This window comes from Puma concolor, chromosome C1 (assembly GCF_028749965.1).
Source record: "Puma concolor isolate L17-30 chromosome C1, mPumCon1.1.hap2, whole genome shotgun sequence".
NCBI lineage: Eukaryota > Metazoa > Chordata > Mammalia > Carnivora > Felidae > Puma > Puma concolor.
Window position 1 is genome coordinate 14,117,158 of NC_141674.1, and position 12,798 is coordinate 14,129,955.

The following is a 12,798-nucleotide window of genomic DNA, read 5'->3' on the forward strand; positions in this document are numbered from 1 at the left end:
AGTCGACCCTACCTGCTGCAAAGGTAGCTACACACCGGCCCCCCCCCCCAGTGCCAAGCTCTAGCTGGCTTACCTCAGGTGGACCCACTAGGAGCCATGTCACCGAGAAAGAGGGCCCCAGGGCCTGAACCCCATGACAAATGCTGCCGACTCTGACACGTGGCCCCACTGGTAACCAGGCCGCTGGCCTTCTCCTTCTCCTCCTCCTCCTCCCAACTCAAACATCAATTTCCACCAAAATATTCCAGGAAGCGATGGCAGCACTTTCTGAAATGGATTCCTTCAGGCCTGAGTCACTTCCATGCTGTATTTTCAATGTGCTGACTTATTCCTTTCATGGGCCTGGGTTTATGGAGGCCCCACCATATCGTTTACCAGGCAAGCGGCTGCCAACTGCACCAACAGCCCTTCCAAATGGAAAAGTTAAATCATGTGGCAAAGATACCCAGCAGAGCGGCTCAGCAAGGGGGCAGACGGCCGCGGCCGTTCCCACGTTCCTCCAGAAGACCCTTATCGCCTCCAGAAAGGTGGTGGTGGGGAGACTGCCACCCCAGGGACCACCCAGCCTCCGGGGCCTCTCCGGGAACCCCTGCTGAGCCCCACGGTGCTTCCGGGCAGCTTGTAAGGCCCTGGCTGGCACAGCTGGAAGACGGTGACCCTGTCTCACATAGACTCCAGCCTCTGTGAGGCAGAGGCTTCCTCTACGTGGACCCCTGCCAGTCACCTAGGCCCCCAAGAGATGCCCGCACCACTAACTCCTATACACCACCTGTGTCCAGCTCCCCCCGCCCCCACACACACAACAGGGCTATTTTCCTCTTTTGTTTTTCTTTAGATTTTATTTTAAAAATAATCTCTACAGGGGCGCCTGGGTGGCGCAGTCGGTTAAGCGTCCGACTTCAGCCAGGTCACGATCTCGCGGTCCGTGAGTCCGAGCCCCGCGTCGGGCTCTGGGCTGATGGCTCAGAGCCTGGAGCCTGTTTCCGATTCTGTGTCTCCCTCTCTCTCTGCCCCTCCCCCGTTCATGCTCTGTCTCTCTCTGTCCCAAAAATAAATAAACGTTGAAAAAAAATTAAAAAAAAAAAAAATCTCTACACTGAATGTGGGGCTCAAACTCACAACCCTGAGATCAAAACTCTCATGGTCCACCGGCTGAGCCAGCCAGGCACCCCAAAACGGGGCTGGCGAATCAAAGTTAGTTTTGGTGACGGTAACATCCTACCCCCTACCAAGTGTCTGTCATGTATCATGGCCTGTCAAGAGTACAGACGGTCAACTTGAGAGCTCACACACAACCTGTGAAGTAGGCACGTATTACCCCCATTTTCCAGATTACAGACAGCCGAGGCCCAGGGTTACCAAGCTGCCCAGGGGCCACACCAGAAGCAGGCAGCAGCCACAGAAATCCGCCCCCCCCCCCCGCCCCCACCTCTGATGGTAACCCTGACACAGAAGAGGAAGGACAGTGCATGCCAAAAGCACACTGTGGTGGCAAATAACCCCCTTCTGCTCCCACCCCCTGCTCAGCAACCAGTGGCCACGGGGCCTGGAAGAAAGCCCCGGCCACGCCAAGGCAGATTTTAACAGCTTCCGCCCGAGGCCGCTGGGATCTGGAGGTGGTCTTGCTTTGCTGCTGTAGGCCCAGAGGTACGGCCCTGAGCACCTGCGCCGGCCCAGCATGATGAGCCCCTCCCCTAAGCATCACCGTTGAATGCGCTGGACCAGCTCACACCCGGGGGCCCTGACTTCTGCCTAGAACCCCATTCTAACTGGCTGGCGCCCCTGGCACTGCTGGCCAGTTCATCCCGGATTGTGGCAGAGCACAAGCCACCAGGCTCTGAAGTGCGACTTTCCGACTCCACCGCTTACCGTCCCTGCGGCCTCGGGCAAATCATTTTTACGTCTCAATGTCCTTACCTGGCAAGTGGGGATAAGAGAACCAGCTCATCGAGATTTGGGGGATCACAGGAGGCAATGCCTTCAGCATTCCAGCCGGTGCCCAGCACAGGGGCATGCACGCACACTAGTACTGGACAGCGAAGCGCCCGCCCTCCCCCCTCCGCACCCGCGGTCATCTGCGCTCTGTGACTCTTTGATGGCAGTGCCAGTCCAGGTCCCACCTGGATCCACCGCACTGCCTCTTTGGGATCCGGATAAAAACAGACCCTTGAGAATCCAGTTCTTCTTACCTGCAGTTCTGCCTGGAGCCAGCTGTTTCCCCTTCCCCACCAGTGCTGCTGCTTTGCAGGGACCCCCACCCCCCAAACACAGGGAAGCCCACAAGATCATGGGATTTGGTATAAAACAGGCTTGACTTCACTGCCATCCAAAAGGTGAATCCGTGGATCAGAAGTACCTCCATAATTTCTTCCTAGCACTTATGCTAACTGAAGTGACTTTTAAATTTATTTGTCTGTCTCCCTTCCCTAGAATGTCGATTTTTTTTCCCAGGGCAGGGACTTCAATCTTGTTCACTGCTGGATCCCCAGTGCCTACGGCAGTTGTCAGAGGCATAGTGAGTTCTCGAGATTTGCATGGGAGGGAGGAATTTTATAACGCGAAGCCTCCCAAACACCAATCAGCTTTGTTTCTAAGTTAATAAGCTGGTGTGCAGCAAGAATCTTCATCAAAAGAATCTGTTGTCCAGAACTGAACTGTGATGGATGCCAGTGACCAATTTTGCTTGTGGTTCCGGCCAGACAATCTCAAACCTGAATCATGACATGGTGGAAAAGCCCTAGACAAAGAGAACTAGAGTTTTAAGTTGGGGGGGGGGGGCGGTTTATGAATACAGACCCCGAGGAACACAGCAACGGGGGCAAGACTGAGAACTGAGAGACCGGGTTGTAGCCCCTGCCCTTCTGGCAGACCCGCCGGGCGCCTAGCCGGGAGGCGGACGGCGGCCTGTTATGAAATGAGACGTTTACTTGGGTTTTGTTTTACAAGTTGGGAACTCAGTGACCTACTCTTCTTTTTCTGTTTTTCTTTCTCCTGGGACCTCCCCACCCCCACCTTAAAAAAAAAAAAAAAAGTGCTTCTGGCCTGTGAAATGAAAAAACGTGGCAGCCACTGGTCTAGAAAATGGGATCCAGCCCTCCCTGCCTGTCAAAGTAGATAGATCAGGGTAACTTTCAAGGTCAGTGTGAAGAACCGGAAGGGAGTCCACTCCTCCCACCTCGGACGTCCTGTCCTTCAGAGCACAAAGCTGAGGCAACAGTGCAAAGGATCTGTGGTACCAGCCGTCATCAAGAGCCACTCTTGTAGCCTGCCCAGCCTACCTTTCCTATTCTGGTCACAAAGCTTCTCAAGCCCATGAAGCCCGTGGCAGGGCTGACGTCCCCTCTCCACCGCTGCCCACGGGCAGCCAGAGAGCCTCAGCCCCTGGCCTACTCAGGGACGGGGCCTTCCTAGGAGTTTTCTCCAGGGGCAGATACACGGCCTATATTCCCTCTGCCAGGGAAGCGGGGGTGGGGGTGAGGGCCCTGGGCTGCGGCAGGCCTCAGGAGAGCATCTGCGTGAGCTTCTGAGCGAGGCAGAGCGGGTGATACTATCTGAGCTCCTAGATCCAGCTGCCCTTGTGACTGGGGCTTTTAAAGTCCATGGCCAGGTACTAACCAGAAGAACATACATCTAAACTGTCACTGAAAAATTATGGCAGTGCACCAGAAACCACAGAGAACTCCTGGAGGCGCAGGGACGTGCCCTTCCGTGAAGAGAATCTGGGACGTGATATGGCCGGCTGATTCTTCAACCAGGCAAGCACAATTTTCGCCTTTTGGGTAAACTTTCAAGTTGGACCATATTTTTGTATTCCAGTCCCTTCCACCAGTCCTGTTTCTCCGGTCAAAGACAAAGTGCCCTGGAAGAATCATCTTCCTGTCGCCACAGGGACTGAGACGTGTGGATGACACGGTGTGTCCACAGATCTGTACCAGCGCAGCCACTCGAGGGTGTGTTAGTCATGATCTGGCACCACCCACACCTGTCTGACTTCCATTCCGTCCTACCCCCCACTCCTGCCTGCAGCCTCCCAACACCATCCTGTCCTGTTCAGCACTCCCTCCACGTGCAAGTTAGCACATGCGTTCTTCCACCGGACAAGTCCCCCCATATAGGGTTGCTGGAGAAAATACAGGATCAGGCGGTTAATTTTTAATTTTTAATTTCGGATACACCACGAATCTCAAAAACATGGGGCATACATTTTCATTTGCCAAACCTGGCAACCCATCCCCTTCTCTCAAACCCTACCACCCTTAAGAACCCAGCCCGGGGCGCCTGGGTGGCTCAGTCGGTTGAGCATCCGACTTCGGCTCAGGTCATGATCTCGCGGTCTGTGGGTTCGAGCCCCGCATCGGGCTCTGTGCTGACGGCTCAGAGCCTGGAGCCTGTTTCAGATTCTGTGTCTCCCTCGATCTCTGACCCTCCCCTGTTCATGCTCTGTCTCTGTCTCAAAACTAAACGTTAAAAAAAATTTTTTTTAAGAACCCAGCCCAAAACCCGACTTCTTTGTCAAGGTGCCAAATTCTTTGCAATTCCTGTAGTAACACTGATGTCAGCTGAACCCCAAATGCTTTGGGGATGGCTGTCCTAATACTGCCATCAGCTATCACTTTACTCCTTCCTCGCTACTTGACATTCTTTGTCTTTGAGTGCTGTGAGCCTACAGAGGCAGAGACCAGTTCCTGAGGCCGAGCCCCACGAAATGCATGGTGTGGCCAGTGCTCCAGCAAGTGTGCTGACTTCTTCTGTGGAAGTGGGTACTAATCTTGATCGAGGTTATACCAAAACCCAGAATACAGGCAGTTTCTCTCTGCAGTCGCTTACTTACCGATGCTCCCCCTGCATTCAACCCCAAGGCTAACCCTGCTCAGTCCTGTCAAGTGCTTAGAAGAGTGGAAGAAATCACATTAAGTCTCAAAGATCAGGAGTCTGTAGAGCAATTTAAATGAAAGGACGGGTCCAAACAAAGCCAAGAGTTCACTCTGGGCTGCGTGTGTCATCGGCTCCACTGCCTCTGAAGGCAAGAACACGTGTTTGGTGCCTACACCCAAGGGCCGGATGGTTTCTGTCCAAACTGCACATCTGAACTGCTTCCCGGCCTTTGCAAGGAACGTTCAGATAACACCAAAGGTGTCAGATCAATCCTGGCTGCTGGGGGGATTTAAACTTAATTCCCAGCGACTTGGAACAGAAAACAAGGACAGCGTTCTGGCCACCCTTCAGGTGGTGAGGTTCAACTTGTCCACTGCATAGACTCCTTTGAGGCCACACCCCAGGGACCACCCAGCTCTTTAGTGACATCATCACCTGGCTCCCTGGTGTGGGGGGAGGATGGCCCTGGAGGAGGGGGCGGGGAGAGGAAGAGTGAGCTGGGGCAGGGAGAGAAAAAACCCCAGGGGGTAGAAGGTAAAGGACAGGCGAGGAAGCCCTGAGCAGCAGCCACAGGTTACCCTTTAATAACGAGGATCAAGACAAGCAGGCCATCACAGCCAACACCAGGCACTGTATTACAAACTCTCCTGGCACCACCTCCTCTAGGCCTCAGGCACCCCAAACGTGGAGCAGTTACAGAATCCTTATTTTAAAGACGGGAAAAACGGGGCCTTGAGAACTTGCCCAAAGTCACAGCACTACTCGCCAGCAGTCTGGGAAAGGACACGGGAGATACGGAACGGCTCGGTCGACAAAAAGTGCATCCACTCTTGCTGTCGCCCCAACCTGAATGCTTTTCTATCTAACCCAACAGCAATCACATGAAAAGAGATACAAATCGGAAGTTTCCGGCCACAAGTGAGGTTCGCGTCTGTGCCGCCATGTGGTTCAACTTTGCCTCTTCCCCTCCTCCGTTAGTTATTAATGTTGAAAACAATTGTTCAACCAGAAAAAGAAACTTGAGATGAACCCTTAAAAAAGCACAAAAGCCAGACCAGTGCAACTCCACGGATAATCTAATCCACAGCACCCCCGTCTTTAAGAAGTGCACCCTTGTGCCTCAGTTTTTAAAAACACGGCCAAACGAACACATTCCATCTTTTGATCTGGCCGCTGGCCGAGAGCCCGCCACCAGAGAGATAAGAATCGAAAACAGACCCTGTCCGCTGGGTCGCACACTCGGATGAGTGATGTCGGAATCGCAGCCGGGCACAGGCCTGGCTGGCCCCGCTCCCCTCCCCACGCTCCCCGCCCCGCCCCGCGCTCCCAGGCATCGAGGTGTCAGGACGCTGGGGCTCCGGGCGGCCAGCAGAGGTCTCTGCCTACAGTTTGCTCCTTTTCTACTTTCAAAGGCTACATCCGTCCCCCCTTTCCGCTAATACGAATACAAATAAAAATGAAATCTAAAACTAAAGAGAATGCTTTTAGGGACACAAGTGCTGGTGTAGGAAACAACCTACAGTGTGTGGCTTTCCGGAAAACACCGACCTTGAAATCAAACACCAGTTCAAATCCTCGGTCTACTGCTTCCTGGCTGAGCGTACCCTTCCTTAACCTCAGAACTGGGGCTACAATACCCACCTCAACGAGAGATTCATTCCACTTAATGATGCTGAGCACCCACACCAGGCATGTGCTCGGGGTCATGGACTTGGCAGCAGACAAGATGGACCCACGCAGCCTGCTCTCCCAAAGTTTGTTCCGGCCGCTGGGAACAGACAAGTGCACAAGGAGCCATCCTGAGTGGTGGCGAGGGTGGGCCTGTGGAGATTCAGTGGTCCGGGAGTTGGCAAAGAGATGACACACGAATGAAGGAAAGCGCGGGGGGGTGGGGGGGGTGGGGTGGGGGGGGTGGGGGGGGGTAGGGGACGCTGTGATGGGAGCAAGAGCCAGCACGCAGAGACTGCGGCAAGGAAGCCACAAGGCGAGCGTAAGGAAGACAGGATCATCTGTGGCCACAAGCCACCCCTCCCATGACAGGGAGCCAGCACTGGGAAGGGGCTGTGCTGTGGGGGTCCCTGCCCACATGAAGCCCTCCAGCCATGCCTGGACCTCAGCAGAAATCCTAAGGCCACCACCCAGCATAGAGCCTGGTGAGAAACAGGAGCTTCGCACCTGCTGAACTTGTCCCCGCACTCCCAATCACACCCACACAGGGGCGCCGTCCCTCCTTCCCACTTCAGATCCAGCCCTCTTCTAATTCATCCATCACTGGACGCCAAGAATGATACCCCTCAAATGAAAGGACAGACTATTCTTCATCGGCAGTCTGTAAGTTATTTAGGAAGATGCACAACTGAGAAAGAATATCACTGAGTGTCTGAAACAATTTCCCAATTTTGGAAACATTAAAACGTGATGAACCATGCACACTCAGATTCAAGAGGCTGGTACCTGTAGTGCCCCCAGCAGACTAAGTACGTGCTCACAAGGGGCACACAGCTGTTAGCTGGGGGACAGTCCTCAGGGTCTGAACAAAGCTGGCCAAACAGTGCTACCACCAGGAAATTGTTTTTGGTCAACAGATATTTTATTCTACTTAGAAACGAATTTTTCACATGCCATTAATGACAAAGAACTTTCTCAAGAAACCAGTCCCCCTCTCCCCTTTTTTCTTTTCTTAGGCAGGTGCCCTAAACCACCCCAGAGAGAAATAACAGAGATGAACTTCCTGGGCTGGGTTTCAGCCATTCATACTCCAGACTCCAAAGGCTTTGCCTTCTAGAAGCTCACAGCCTGGAATAAGAGGCCAGAACGGTTTTCTAAAGGAAGGGTCAGGAAAGGGCAGAACAAAAAGAGGGCAAATTGAAAGGAAAAATTAAAATCACTATCTGTGAGTCAACCACAGGCGAACACACAAGGTTCCTGTTGTCCATTTGTAACCTTACGCTTCCCCGAAGGGGATGAACCAGGCAGCCGGAGCCTAATTAAATTAACCATTCCCTGGCCAGGGCTACAAGTCCACATCTGGTGGAGGCAAGTCTAGAGAATTCAGGGTCATTCTAACCTGCCTGCTCCTTTTAATTAAGGTCTTGTCCCCCAGGGACAGAGCACAATACACAAACACCTTCAAGAAGCCAGAGGCAGAAAAGTCACCAGACAGAAGTCACTGTGGCCTCGGAGCCTGTGCAGGCAGTTACCCCGAGCAGAGCCCACTGCCCCAGTGTCCTATACAGTCCATCCAGACCGAGGCTGCTCTCCCCGGGGCACCTAAGAACCTCCGCCTGTTCCCTGCAGCCCTAAAGCTTCAGAGAGGAGGTGACTCCCCGGCCTATGCTCCTCCAGGCCACAAGGCCTTGGCTGGGGGCCTCACACATTCAGGACGGGGTCTCTCTCCTCAGGACAAGGGTGGGGCCTAACACCGTCGGGGCTTCCAGTGCTGGTGACATGGTGCTCCAGTGCAGAGCAGCAGGGTCCCTCAGGTCGAGTTCTGATCTTCTGAAGGCTCCCAGAATGTTCTCCCTCCTGGAGACTCGGCTAGGGGGCTGGCTGGCTGGAGGCGAGGGTGAGCGTGCCTGTGACCGCTGGCCCCTCAAGACAGACGGAGACTCAAGCTCTCAGCCCTAGGGATGTGACGAGCACCCGGTGGCGACCACACGGAGACAAGCGTGGACAGAGAGCTGTGACCCTCTTGCTGGATGTTCCGTGGTCCTGCCTCCTCAGTCTTTGTCGTTAAGGGATTACTGTCTTGGCTGCATTCTTAGAAATCACTTCAAATCTTTCAGGGGAAAAAGACCAGGTAAAAACTACATGAAAACAACTTGTTGATAATGTGCTCTTTACACTAAGGCCCTGTAACTTCATGGGAAGGACAGGGGATCTCCACCCTCTATTTCAGTTTTTCTGTAATTTTTTTTTTTTAATGTTTACTTCTTTTTGAGAGAGACAGAGACAGAGTGTGAGCGGGGGTGGGGGGGGCAGAGAGAGAGAAAGACAGACAGACAGACACAGGGAGACGGGATCTGAAGCAGGCTCTGGGCTCTGAGCTGTTAGCTGGGCTCACACTTGCAAATGGTGAGATCATGACCTGAGCCAAGATCAGATGCTTAACTGACTGAGCCACCCACCCAGGTGCCCCATTTCAGTTTCTAAAAGCTACTACCTGGGGACACCTGGATGGCTCAGTTGGTTGGGTGTCCAACTCTTGATTTCAGCTCCAGTCAAGACCTCAGGGTCGTGGGTTCAAGCCCTGCATCAGACTCCACGGTGAGCATGGAGCCTGCTTAAGATTCTCTCCCCCCCCCCCCCGCCCCTCTCCTTCACTACAGCTGTGTCTAAAATTTTTTAAAAATTAAGGAAAAAAAAAAAAGCTATGACCCTATCAGCTGTAGATGTTCTTCTAAGTGGTTATGCACAAGGTGTTTTTTTTTTTAACATTTATTCATTTTTTAGAGACAGAGAGAGACAGAGCATGAGCAGGGGAGGGGCAGAGAAAGGAGGAGACACAGGATCCGAAGCAGGCTCCAGGCTCTGAGCCGTCAGCACAGAGCCCGACGTGGGGCTCGAACTCACGGACTGCGAGATCATGACTTGAGCCGAGGTCAGACGTTTAACCCACTGAGCCACCCGGGCGCCCACACACACGTTCTTACTTTATCATTATGGCAACCCTGTATGACACACTGGTCATAATACAAATTATCGCTGACTAGAGAGGAAGATGCCAAGGCACAGGTGGGTTAAGCAATGCGGCTGAGGCCTGCAGTTAGAGGAGGCCCCTCGGCCGGTGCCGCCTGGAGCCTGATGCCTGGCGAGCAGCCATGGGACAGAACTATTTCAGCTGGAAGGATCACCAAGTGGGTGGTGGCAGAGAGGCGCAACCAGCCGAAGTGGGATTTGCATGACGAGGTCCACGTGAACCCCCCCTCCCCACAACGGCCTGAGGGTAAAGCAGCCCCTCTCAGGGTGGAAGGTGAACGAACAATCTGTCCCCTTGCTCATCGGTGCACTTGGGTCTGGGCCCGGGCTCAGGCTTTACAAAACCCGCGTGCGAAACCTTCATGCGCAAGCCCTCCTTAAAGCTACGAACAGGCTACCGTGGAAACGCACACGCTGAGATCCTGGTAGGGAACTGACAGAGGGCATGTGCCACCCGAGTGAGAAGTGAGCTGCCAGACGGGCAATGCTGGTGAAACGCAGAAACGTTCTTCACTGCTGGTCCGGGAAGGCTCAGCATGGCGGGGAGGGGGGACAAACCGCTGGGTACCCATCCATGCGTCCCGGCACAGGGACAGGATTCCTAGAGTGGGTGCGGGTACGCCGACCAAAGCAACGCCACCACCCCCGCCGAGGCCTCACAGGGGGCCAGGTCCCACCACACCTTGCTCCAGGGACCCTTACAGCCGACCCTGGGAGGCCAACGACCTCGCGAAGCAGCAGCGGAGGCTCAGAGCCATGGAGCCACCGAGTCATATGCCAGAGTTCCGGCTCTTTCCACCACACATTCTCCCCAAACTCTCAAGACCACAAACTTCCAAACAACCCTGACAGTCTCGCAAAATTCCAGCGATGTGGCTGGTTCCTTTCAAGTGGAAACGTTCGTGCCATCTGTGTGTCTGAGCGGGGCCGGAGGCCAGCGCTGTCGTGCCACGTTATGTGAGGCATGCCCAGAACAAACCGGGCCTTCCCCGCCCCCCCCCCACCCCCATTAGCACAAAAACCATCCTGGCTGGCCAGCCACAATGTTTCCCACTGGATTCCTTCCACTGGATGGATGCCTCATCAGGTTTTGTTTTAATTTCACTGAGTCACCCAGAGAAAATGACCATGCACAAAGAAAAATCTGTAATTCTTCCTACTGGGGACGTTGGCTCCACTTAGGAGGCACCAATGTGTCCCCTTTCATTGGCTGGGTCTTTCCAGGATCAAGAGCTCCTCTGTTTCTCCACTTTGGCCCATTAAGAGATAAAACTCAAATTAGACGTTCCAGATGAAACCCACCCAAGTGCATGAGGGGTTAAATACAGTGTCCCCACCCCCAAGGAGCTCAAAGTGTAGGAGGAGAGAGAGGGACACAAACCAAGTCCCGATGTGCTACGTGCTACGGACAGGAAGTACTGGATTGGCCATAGAAACGAAGAGGAGGGCTGCCCAGGGCTCCCTCGGAGGGGAGAACGAGCAGGGGAGTCCAGAGAGATGTGAGGAGCCAGCCGGGAGCTAAGTTACAAAAAGTGAAGCGCGAGCGTGGCACGGCGATGCCTGGGGGACCGGGGTGGGGAAGGGGCACCCACCTGGACAAAGGAGAGTATGGCATGGAATCCGGATGGCTGCACCACCCAGTGCGTATGCTAGAAACCCATGAAACGTACACCTTAAAAGAGTGAATCTTACAGCAAGTAAATTATATCTCCATTAAGCTGTTGTTTTAAAAAAAAAAAAAAAAAAAAAAGAGAGAGAGAGAAATCAAGAGAGAATGTCCCAGGTGGAGAGCACAGGTACATCCAGGGAAGTCTAAGTTCAATGCAAGTGCAAAAATATCAATTTGGGTTTTTTTAATTTTTTTTTTTTACATTTATATATTTTTGAGAGACAGCACAAGCGGGGGAGGGGCAGAGAGAGAGAGGGAGACACAGAATCTGAAGCAGGCTCCAGGCTCTGAGCTGTCAGCACAGAGCCCGACACAGGGCTCGAATTCACAAACCGTGAGATAATGACCTGAGCTGAAGTCGGATGCTTAACCAACTGAACCACCCGGGTGCCCCCAATTTGGGTTTTAGCAGAGAATATATTACATGATCGAAGTCTGGGTTAGTAAGCATCTGGGCATCGGGGGCCAAAGGCAAGGTTACTTTTTCCTTCACTCACAGTAGCTACTGGAGCACCAACCCTTATAACCCAGAGCTTTCCCACATCAAAACAAATTAATAAACAGAGCACAAAGTAGGGGACGCATCATCAGCCCGGAAGCCGGAGCTGGGTCCTTAATGAAATGGGCGTAGACCACTGGATGGTCCTCAGTTTCCTTATCTCTAAAATGGACCAACTGAATGAGATGGGTCCTTTGCTTCTCCAAGGCAGAGAAGCGGTGCCTGGTGGGATGCTGGTGGAGAGGGGCTCAGGGTGACAGGGTAAGAGGGCCTGACTCTTTTGTGTTTGTGTTAAGATTTAGCTTGAAAGAGGATTCCAGTCATTAAAGAAATATCTCAAAGCCACCAGACTAGATGACTAGCAAGGTTCATTTTAGCCTTAAGATTCTGCAAAGTCTCACAGATCAAGACAGTCTAGGGGCACCCTGGTGGCTCAGTTGCTTGGGCGTCCAACTTTGGCTCAGGTACGATCTCACCGTTTGTGAGTTCGAGCCCCTGTGCTGACAGCTCAGAGCCTGGAATGTGCTTCAGATTCTGTGTCTCCCTCTTTCTCTGCCCCTCCCCCACTCACACTCTTGTCTCTCTCTCTCAAAAATAAACACTAAAAACAATATATTAAAAAAAAAAAAAAAAAAAAAAAGACAGCCTATGTACTTATCTCTATGACCGTCCAGGAAATGGCCTTTGGAGCTAATCAGAAGCTTGTGACGTTCTTCCTAAAACTGAACACAACATCTACTGAGCGAGGCACTGTGTGTGATCCAAGAGAGCCTAAGAGCTGGGCCCACCTCCGAGGTGCACGACCTCAGGACCCAGACCCAGCACAAGGGAGAAGGAACAGGCTCCTGCATGGGCTTCGCCCTCAATCCCACACTCGAACTCAAAGTCGAACAGAAATTTCTCTATTTGTGCACAGAACCTACACTACACCCTCTTCTCTCTTCCAGGAGTGACCTCCCCCACCCCCTCAGAGCCCCCCACGCCAATCCCACACACCAAAGGGAAGCGGTGTTCTCCTCCTGCCCATGACAGGATCTTCATCAACTTCAGTGTCCCC

The 12,798-nt window shown here is 53.2% G+C and overlaps 1 protein-coding gene across 2 annotated transcripts in view; it reads right to left on the reverse strand.

Annotated features, from left to right (window-relative positions):
- Positions 1-12,798, reverse strand: part of CAPZB (capping actin protein of muscle Z-line subunit beta) — a 133,627-nt gene that overhangs the window by 40,914 nt on the left and 79,915 nt on the right. The window lies entirely within an intron of this gene.